Raw genomic sequence first — 10,660 nt, forward strand, 5'->3', positions numbered from 1 at the left:
AAGTCCCTTTTGCTACATAAATCCAGGGATTAGGACATGGACATCTTTATACAGTCTGCCATAATGAGCATGAGAGCACGGGTGGAAAACAGAGAATTATATATATATAAAAAAATGTCCACCATCCAAATCACTGCTTAACAGTTTGGTGCATTTGCACTTAGTCTTTAGAAGCATAGTTATCTTCATACTTCACATAAAATGTGAGCATTCTGCTTTTGTTCAGTGAACATTACCTCACCAGCATTTCCATGCTAATACATATTCTTCTAAATGTCATTTTAAATGGCTGTGTAATATTCTATCGAGCGGATGCGGCAGAGAGTTAACCGTTTCCTTCTAGTTGGGTATGCTGGTAATTTCATTTTAAAAATACCATTATAAACAACATCATGATGAACCTCTTTGTATATGAGTCTCTTGACTTGCAGGTGGATCCTCAGGCTGTGAGAGTGTGAACATTTTTCCTGAACTGACATCTAGTGCCAACTTGCTTTCCAAAAGGGTGGTGGCAATTTACATTCCGACACCAAGGAGTATGGGCATGAATATCTGTTTTGCTGTACGCTCACCAGCATTCAGGAGAACCTTAAAAATTTGTTTTGCTCATCTGATGGGCAAAAAATAACGACCCACAAAGTTGTTTTAAAGCTATGCCCTTGGGTTTTATCAGAAGAACAAAACAAAACAGTTAATGTGAAAAGTTATTTTGCCTTTTGCTGCAGTTTTCTTAATCACCCAGTAATTCAACTCCTAGGGACTTATATTAAAGAAATAATCAGGGAAGCAGGTTTAAGAGGGAGGGGACACGTGTATACCTATGGCTGATTCATGTTGCTGTATGGCAGAAACCATCACAATCTTGCAAAGTAATTATCCTCCAATTAAAATAAAACAAAAGACTTTAAAAAAAAGAAGAACTAATCAGAGACAAAAATATTCGTGCAAAGATGTGTATCATAGCATCATTTGTAAAAGCCAAATTTGAAAGCTTAAATGTTAAAAATTAGTGGAGGATGTGTGATCCTGGGGATGCTGCTGTAGGTGCATCCTGTTGTTTTCTTTCTGAATCACTCTTGCCCTATCTATTTATTAATCATTCATTCATTCATCTCATATGTGGACTAAGGTCTGTGCTGCCGACTGGGGATACAGTGATGAACCAAAGATCGGGGAACAAAAAGCTGCCCTTGTGAAGCTTACAGTGTTGTCGAGGTGAGGAACCTACTTCACTGAAGTTGGAATAGAGACCATCTGTGCTCTTACAAACCCAACTTCCAAGCCTCTAGTTAATCTGCTTGTTTATTACTCCCCAGGCTAGACTGCAGGTTCCTTGAGGGAGTGTAGTGGGTCTCTGCTGTCTTGTCAGCCTGGCAAGGAGTTCCTCCTCTTTCTAGTAATAGCAATGTAATTTCCGCTGGGAACTCTCCCTTGTTCTACATTCATTCTATGGGATTTCAGTGGCATGAACCCATCCTAGTAATTAGGAAAAGGTGCATGACCTAGGGGCTTCCTTGGTGGCTCAGATGGTCAAGAATCTGCAATGCAGGAGACCCAGGTTCATTGCCTGGGTGGGGAAGATCTCCCGGAGAAGGAAATGGCAAGCCACTCCAGTATTCTTGTCTGGAGAATCCCATGGACAGAGGAGCCTGGCAGGCTCCTCCATAGGGTCACAAAGAGTCAGGCATGGCTGAAGCGACTGAGCACACGCGCATGGATGACCTAGGTCTGGTGACTCCCAATCCCGAGACCTTTTTTGGGGTTACTTGCCTTGATCCTGGGATGGGCTAGCTGGTAGAAATGAAATCCGAAAGTGCCAATGACCATCCTGCTTCCCTTGGGTTTGCTGCACATGCTTGGGCAATCTGAGCTCTGCACATGTTCAGTCTCTGCTTCTCTTGCCAAACCTATGTCCTGGTTTCAGGACTGTGCCAGCCGGATGGAAGGGCTGCCATTTTGAAATGACCTACCCAGAGTTAGTGGCTTTTTAGTAATATGTCCATCCCAGGAGCCTTTTATTGTTGCTGTTGTTGTGTTGTAATTTTCCCATACGACACCTGGTGATGCTGCCCTAATGGAGAGGAAGCTGCCTGAGAATGAAGGCCACAGAGAGGAAAGCAGATGGGAGAAACGGGGAGTCACGCTCCCAACAGTGATGTCTGAGTGCCTGATCCAGCCATTCCTGATGCTGGAACTAGTCTTGAACTTTCCAGTTATGTGAACCAAGAAATACACATTCTTTCCATTTTATTTTATTGCTTAAACCATTTTCCACTGAGGTTCTGTTACTTTCAAGTGTGACAGAAGTGATGGGTATTGTGAGGGACTTCCTGCTATCTTTTCTCATACAGCTCAGCATGCTCTCATTTCCCCTCCATGGGTTGTCAGCTTACTTAACTCTGAAATGAAGAGCTGGGACTTCCCTGGTGGTCTAGTGGTTAGGACCCTGAGCTTCCACTGCAGGGGGCATGGATTCGATCCTTGGCCGGGGAACTAAGATCCCAAATGCTGTGTGGTGCGGTCAATAAATAAATAAAATGGAAGAGTCTAATCAGTGGCTCTTCGTGTTTCAATGCTGATCATATATACTCGACTTGAGAGGAATCTTGTTGCAGAGGAACTAGGGAAGGCAGAGTTTATCGACCTCACTCCACACTGCTGAAATAATGGCAGCTGGGGGCGATTAAGCGATTGTTCAAAATCACATAAAACAGGCACACACAACTCCTGGGATTCAGACCCTGGGCTATACGGCTCCAAGTCCTGTGTTCCACTGACAGGTGTGGAAGCTGAGATCGGTACAAAGGAAGCAACTTTAAAATCACAGGGAATGGCAAGAAGATTAATTAGTGGCAGGCTCTCTTTTTTTTCTTTCTCATTTAAATGAGAAGTTCTTATTGACAAAGGAAAAAAGGTACCTACACAATAGAGAAATCTGCATGGCACCATTTAAAAAAAAAACTTTTTATTTTTGTTTTGGAGTATAGCCAATGAACAATGTTGTGATGGTTTCAGGTGGACAGCAAAGGGACTCAGCCATCCATATACAGATATCCATTCTCCTCCAAACTCCCCGTCCATCTAGGGTAGTGGCAGGCTCTTTTGATCTTCACCCAGTGATTTTTTGAGGGGGCTGCTCTGAGTCTCTGTTGTGGTTCGCGGGCTTATCACTACAGTGGCTTCTCTGGCTGCAGTCCACAGGCTCTAGGCCCACTGGCTCAGTAGCTATGGCGCTTGGTCTCTACAGCTTAGGCTTCAATAGTTATGGTGCATGGGCTTAGTCGTTCTGTAGTATGGGGAGTCTCCCCAGACCAGGGACTGAGCCCGGGTACCCAGGTTGGCGCCCTCTTACCCACTGCGTCATCAGGGAAGTCCCTCTACTTGATGCTTTTGTGCTGCCCCTTGGCTGGGAGCAGCCATAAAGGCGTTTTGGGAAAAAGAAAGTCAACACACATTTCTCCCACAGGGCTGGCCGAAACTTAGTTGACTGGTGTGTAAGTGTTGATAGGATGTGGAAAGCCCTCTGTCCTAGGCTTGCAGAAGTGAAAACTGCTGTCACACTGTCTCCAAGCCCTCGCCATGACATCATCCCCGTCCCTTAGCGCCGCGTGCAGTCACGTGACTTGCTTTGGCCAATGGCTTGTGGGTGGGAACAGTGGTGTGTAAATCTAGGACGTGATTGGCTTAGCTTGCTGCCATTAATTCTCTGTGACTCTTCTCTGGCCAGGAGATGCCTGCTGTAGTTGTGGACCCTTCTTGGCCTGGGCTCTATAATGAGATACTTGGAGCAGACCTGAGCCAGCCGGACCTGCAGCCCACTGCAGACCAGCCCTAGATAAGCCAGACTCCATCAACCATCAACCATCACAGAATTATTATTTGAAGTTCCTGAGCTTTTGATACTCACTATATGGCAGTAGTTGGAAGTTATAGAAAATGTTTATTAACATTAAAATGAATATACTCACATAACCTGATGATTCTGCCTGTCCTTATTGACCCAGAGGCAACATACATGTACCTGAGAAAATAGATGTTCACAGCAACAGTGTAAGAGCAAAGAAACCAAAAATAACCCAAATGTCCAGCAACAGGAGAATGGATAAAGAAACACGAGTTTTTTGGAACACCACTGCGGCTCTTGAAAGAAACGGTACAGAGCTATTTAAATAAAGCTGGATGGATTTCCAAGACATATTGTTGAGTTAAAAAAGCAAGCTGCAGAACAATATGTACAGTATGATCCCATTTATGTTAAAACACACTCACATGCTTGCTCAAAACAATACTACTCATTTACTATACAATACTATGCACACACTATATTACTAGATATATGCACACACTTATAGACAAAGATCTAGAAGGACCCACCATAAATGGATAACAAAGGTTACCTCCAGGGAAGAAACTGCGATTACAGAGAGGCGATCTTAGGGCATTTTAGCTTGATCTATTACACAGTTTTTAAAAAGCAAGGACACTCTATACATTACTTGTGCATTTGAAAAAATAAATAATTTTCTAAAAGGGAAGAAATATATGTGAATATATGTACATGGTATACTGTGAATATAAACCTAAGGTTCTACTTTTTAAAATACCACGTCTTTTTTGTTTTTGGTCAGGCCACCTAGCACATGAAATCTTAGTTCCTTGACTGACGAGGGGTCGAACAAACCCTCACTCCCTGCACTGGAGGCATGCAGTCTTCACCACTGGACTGCCTGGAAAGTCCCAAAGTATTTCATATTTTTTTAAAAAGTCTTCCCATTCTTTTAAAATCGTTTCTTTCTTTATTTTGGCCTTGCTTGTGGCACATAGGCTCTTAGTTCACTGACCAAGGATCTTAGTTCCCTGACCAGGGACTGAACCCACGCCCCTGCCTTGGGAGCACAGAGTTTTAAGCACTTGACCACCAGGGAAGTCCCCTCCCTAAGGTTCTATTTTAAATGTCTTTTAGAGGCAGACAGGCCTGACTTCTAATCCCACTTCTGCCACCAGTTGTGTGACACATTACCCCATCCCTCTGAACTTCTGTTTTCTCATTTGTAAAATGGGGATATTTGGTTCTCATTTTTAAAATGGGGATATTAACAGGGTTGTCATAAAAAGTAAATAATAATGTATATAAAGTTCCAAGAATAGTGTCTGAGAGGTAGTATGTTTTCATTTCAATGTTAACTCCCTTCCATTTCCCAGCCCCTCCTCACCCTAACCTTGCTTCTAACCCAGCAGCCAGAAAACGATGACTGCTTTCTGGTGCTTCCATAGCCTTTACCCCTGCTGCGATAGGCATAATGATGGCTCCCCAAAGATGTCCTAATCCCCAGAACCTGTGAATATGTCAGGTTAGATGGTAAATTGGGATGAAGGCTGATGGAGGAATTAAGGTTGCTAATCAGCTGACTTTAAGATAGGGAGACTAAGGAACCTCCCTGATTGGCCAGTGGTTAGGACTTCGAACTTCAATGACAGAGGGCATGGGTTTGATCCTTGGTTGAGGAACTGCTGCAAGGTGCAGCCAGAAAAGAAAAGAAGACAGGGAGAGTAGCTGGGATTATTCAGGTGGGTCTAATGTAATCACATGGGGCTTCCCTGGTGGCTCAGACACTAAAGACTCTGCCTGCAATGTAGGAGACCCGGGTTCAATCCCTGGGTTGGGAAGATACCCTGGAGAAGGAAGTGGCAACCCACTCCACTATTCTTGCTGGAGAATTCCATGGACAGAGGAGCCTGGAGGGCTACAGTCCATGGGGTCGCAAAGAGTGGGACACAACTGAGTGGCTTTCACTTTCAATGTAATCACAAGGTCACTTCCACCAGGAAGGGAGAGCCTGTGTGAAGATGAAGCCAATCAGAGGAACTCAGGGCTCACCAGAGGCACCAAGATAATATCATGTGAGTGTCTGAACCTGTGCTTGAAGTTTTGGGGGTGGCCATGACTTTTCATTTATATGAGGCAGTAACAATCCATCTTCCTTTTTTTCTTGTGTGTGTTTTTTTTTTTTCCCAGCCAGTCTGAATTGGAGTTCTGTCTTTTGCAAATGAAATAATCCTTTGAGAATCTGATGAACTAGAAATCCTTTCCCTAGAGACAAAGACTTGTGGACAAAACTTTGTATACAATTTCAGGGGAACTTTTGACCCCCTGAAGTCTGGCCCCAGGTTATAAAGTCCAGCTGAGTTCTAAACAGACTGCCAGGGAGACATCAAAAGGAAGAAGATCATCTTCAAGGAGTCCAGGATCCCCCCTTCAATTCCTGGAGAGGAGCTTTGGGTCACAGACAAAGGACTGGATCAAGGAATTGAAGGTGGGAGTTCTCTGTACAAAAGGCTCAGTACAAAAGGCTCTTTGGGATAACTTCAGTCTTAGCTTCTTTGAAGGAAATCTCTCAGCCCCTCTTTTGGAATCCACTATAGGGAAAATCGGAGAAGGCAATGGCACCCCACTCCAGTACTTTTGCCTGGAAAATCCCATGGACAGAGGAGCCTGGTAGGCTGCAGTCCATGGGGTCGCTAGAATCTGACACGACTGAGTGACTTCACTTTCACTTTTCACTTTCATGCTTTGGAGAAGGAAATGGCAACCCACTCCAGTGTTCTTGCCTGGAGAATCCCAGGGACGGGGGAGCCTGGTGGGCTGCCGTCTATGGGTCGCACAAAGTCGGACATGACTGAAGCGACTTAGCAGCAGCAGCAGAGGGAAAATATAAGATGGGAGAAAATTCACCATCTCTTGAATCTCCTTCCTGGACTCTTCTTTTTCCCCCCACACTTGGGACAACCAAAGAATCAGAGTGGTACTGTGACTTGCCCGAGATACACAGCAAATATATGTAGAAGGCCTTGAATTCTGGCCTAGTTAGCTCACGCCTTCTCTTTCCTCTTAGAATAAAAAGGAAGCGTCTCACTGTGGCCACCAGGCCCTATACAATTTGGCCCCTGCCTCTCTGCCTCCATTTTGGGGCTCCCCTTCCCCCTCATTTATGCTCCCTCGGGCTTTTCTGACTTTCTTTCTGTTCCTAAAACATACCAAGCACGCGCTTTTCCCCTGCTCTCCCTTTCTGCCTAGAACCAATAGTGGATAACTCAAGAGGCAGAACAGGTCCACGTTCAAGGGCCCGCAAGGCCTGGGCTCTGTCCTTCAACAAGATTTTTATGGGGCAACATCCTCTCCCAGGCCTTTTCTAGGACAGAGCCCCACCACAACCCCGACCCCGGCCCATCTGTCAGTCATTCCCGCCACTCCCGACCCGGATCCATCAGTCTGTCACTCATCCCCCTTGTGCCTGTCGCCTAACACCTCGCCTCAGGCCCTTTTCCCGCCTATTATCGCTCCCTCAAGGTAAAAAGAAGACAGAAACACGAGGGCCCGCACACCATCCGCCGCACTGGAGAAAGTGCGCGCGACCCGGCAGCGGGCTCGCAGGAGCTCACGCGGGCTCGCCTGGGAGCTCATGCCCTCCAAGGCTCCGCAGCTGGCGACCTCACTCCCCCAGGCTCTGCTCGGCCTTACTGGCGGCCTTCAGCAAGCACGCGCTCGCCGGGGGTAAGTGGCCCCGCGTTGCTTAGCGCCAGGTGGCGCTCACGCGTCCGAGCTCTGGGACCCAGTCAACCCTACGGAGACTCGTGTTGTCATGGCAACTCTACTCCATCTAATGGGATACCTGCGCTATTCGGTTGGGTCCGCTAATCTGATTGGATGGCTGTTGAGTTCATTCCTGTGTCTGATTGGATGCCAGGTACTCTTGCTCTTTCCTTCCTCTCAGAATCTTTCTCTCCGGGTCGGGTTTCTGGAGATGGAAAGTGGTTTGAGTCGCCAGGGGGCGTGAGGGGCGTCGCACCCGGCATTGGAACTTGGCCCAAGTCAGCTGACCAGACTGGCTCCCTCTCAGATACAGCCTCCCATTCCTCCGCCAGAGGGCGCCACAGTGTGCCGGGGCCCTTGGAGGCCTTGGTGACTGGTGACGCCACTGACGGGCCGTTCTTGATTGGTTACATCCCTCCGCTCTAGCCGTCAAGAGAGACCTGGAGAACAGTATCATAGGCATAAAGAAATTGTGTTCAGGAATTAGAAGTGACCTTGGACTCAAATACTTTAGTGTGCAGAGGGCAGTCACCTTTATTATCCTTTCCAAGCTCCATAATCGCCCACAGACGTGCAAACTATTGTTAGAGGGGACGCCCACCTGCAGCTATGGACCCATATAATGGACACCTGTGGTTTTTGCCTGATTGGCATCTGTTATGTTTAAAAGAGATTAATAGGCTTTTTTTTTTTTTTAAGTAGCTTTAGGCTTACAGAAAAAATTGAGCTTAAAATACAGAAAGTTCCCATCTACCCTAATTCCACACTAATACCCTCTCCTAATTCCCTTTATTATTAACATCCTACATTAGTATGGAATATTTATTACAATTGAAAGAAAACACCGTATGATTCCACTTACATGAGGTACCTAGAGTAGTCAAATTCATGGGGACAGATAGTAGAACGGTGGTTGCCAGGGGCTGAGGCAGGGAGGGTGGTGGGGGGTGAGGAGTTGTTTAATGAGTGTAAAACTTCCATTTTTGCAAGATAAAAAAGTTCTGGATACTGGTCGCATAACAATGTGGATCTACTGACACTATTGCACTGAACCTTCAAAAGCGTCTAGATAGTAAACTTTACGTTACGTGTATTGTACTGTAACTTAAAACAATGCACCGATTTTAAGTGTATTCTTCTATGAGTTTTGACAAATATATACAGTGTATGGCCATCTTCACAATCAAGATATAGAATAGTTTCTGGCTTCCCTGGTGGCTCAGTGGTAAAGGATCCGCTTGCTTGTGGCAGGAGACATGGATTCAATCCCTGGTCTGGGAAGATCCCACATGCCTCTAAGTAGCTGAGTCCATGCATCACAACTATGGAGCCCGAGCTCTAGAGCCTGTGAGCTGTAACTACTGAGCCCACGTGCCGCAACTCCTGAAGCCCTTGCACCGAGTCTGGGCCGCACACGAGAAGCCACCGCAATGAGGGGTCCTCGCACTGCAGCTAGAGAGTAGCCTCTGCTCTCCACAACTAGAGAAAAGCCCTCAAAGAAATGAAGACCCAGCACAGTCAAATAAACAAAGAAATAAAATTGTTTTTAAAAACTCAGAGCATTCCTTAAAAAAAAAAAAAAAAGGTTGCTCTGTACATGTATATAATCAACCCCCCATCCCCACTCCCTTGGCCTCAGGCAACCCTAATCTGACTTCTATCTTATGGATTAATAGTCTCTACAATTTCACAGAAATGGAACCGTACAGTTTGCACTCCTTTCTGCCTGGCTTCTATCTGCGCTGTTACGCATTATCAGTAGGTAGTTCTTCTAAGTGCTGAGTAGCATTCATGCTACCAACATACAATTACCCATTGTTTAGAAAGTTCCCATCGTTCCTAGTTTTCCAGATTGGGGTTGTGATGAATAAAGTTGCTGTGAATATTTGTGTGTACATGTGTTCTTACTTCTCATGGGTAAATACTTTGGAGTGCCTTTGCTGGGTCACATGGTAAGCTTATGCCTCACTTTATGAAAAATTGATGAGCTGTTTTTCCAAGATGGTTGTAGCAAGTTTAATGATGACCCTCAAAAGATATTTTCCTAACTCCCCAGAACCTGTGATTGGGGAGGGGGTCTCTGCAGATGTATAACTGAAGTAAGGATATCGAGATGAGATTGTTCAGGATTTAGACTGGTCCTTAAATCCAATGACAGGTATCTTTATAAGAGAAAGGAAGGGAAAAAAACATATATGGATGACTATAACCAACTGATGTTATTCAAAGCAAACTGGTGATAAAAAAAAATCGCCCTGCTTACATTTCCTTACCCTGAAATATCATTTCCCCTTCTAGAACACCTGATCCTTAATATATTAGGTCATGATGAAAGTGATTATGAAGATCTCTAATGCACAACTATATTCTAATAATACATAATAATTATTAGCAATTATAGTCAGCATTATTATTCATATTAATAGCTAACAGTTGAGTCAGTTGCTATATACCAAATACCACGTTAAGTGTCTCATGTGTATTATTTCACTAATCTGCATAACATTTTTGTGAAGTAGGCATTATCATTTCTCTATCTTACAGTTAAAGAAATCAGGGCATGGAGAGGTTATCTATTTTGCCCAAAGTCACAGAGATAATATGTGAGGAGGAGGAATTTGAATCTAGTGGCTCAGAGGTTAAAGCGTCTGCCTGCAATGCAGGAGACCTGGGTTCGATCCCTGGGTCAGGAAGATCCCCTGGAGAAGGAAATGGCAACCCACTCCAGTATTCTTGCCTGGAGAATCTGGAGGAGCCTGGTGCATGGGCTACAGTCCACGAGGTCGCAAAGAGTCGGATGCGACTGAGCGACTTCACTTTCACTTTCACTTTCTTTCAAATTCAAAGCTCGCTTATAGGGAATTCTAGTGGTTGGGACTCTGCACTTCTACTGCAGGGAGCACGGGTTTGATCCCTGGTCGGGGAACTAAGATCTCACATGCCGCAGGTTATGGTCAAACAAAACAAAACAAAAAAGCTCACTTGATAAACTTGCTGAACGTAGTGGCGTCATCAACAATGGCAAAAAGAATGAACTAGCAGCATGCTCAGTAGAGTGTGACATTAAAG

The sequence above is a fragment of the Bison bison genome, unplaced genomic scaffold (genome assembly GCF_000754665.1).
Source record: "Bison bison bison isolate TAMUID 2011002044 unplaced genomic scaffold, Bison_UMD1.0 scf7180017864285, whole genome shotgun sequence".
NCBI lineage: Eukaryota > Metazoa > Chordata > Mammalia > Artiodactyla > Bovidae > Bison > Bison bison.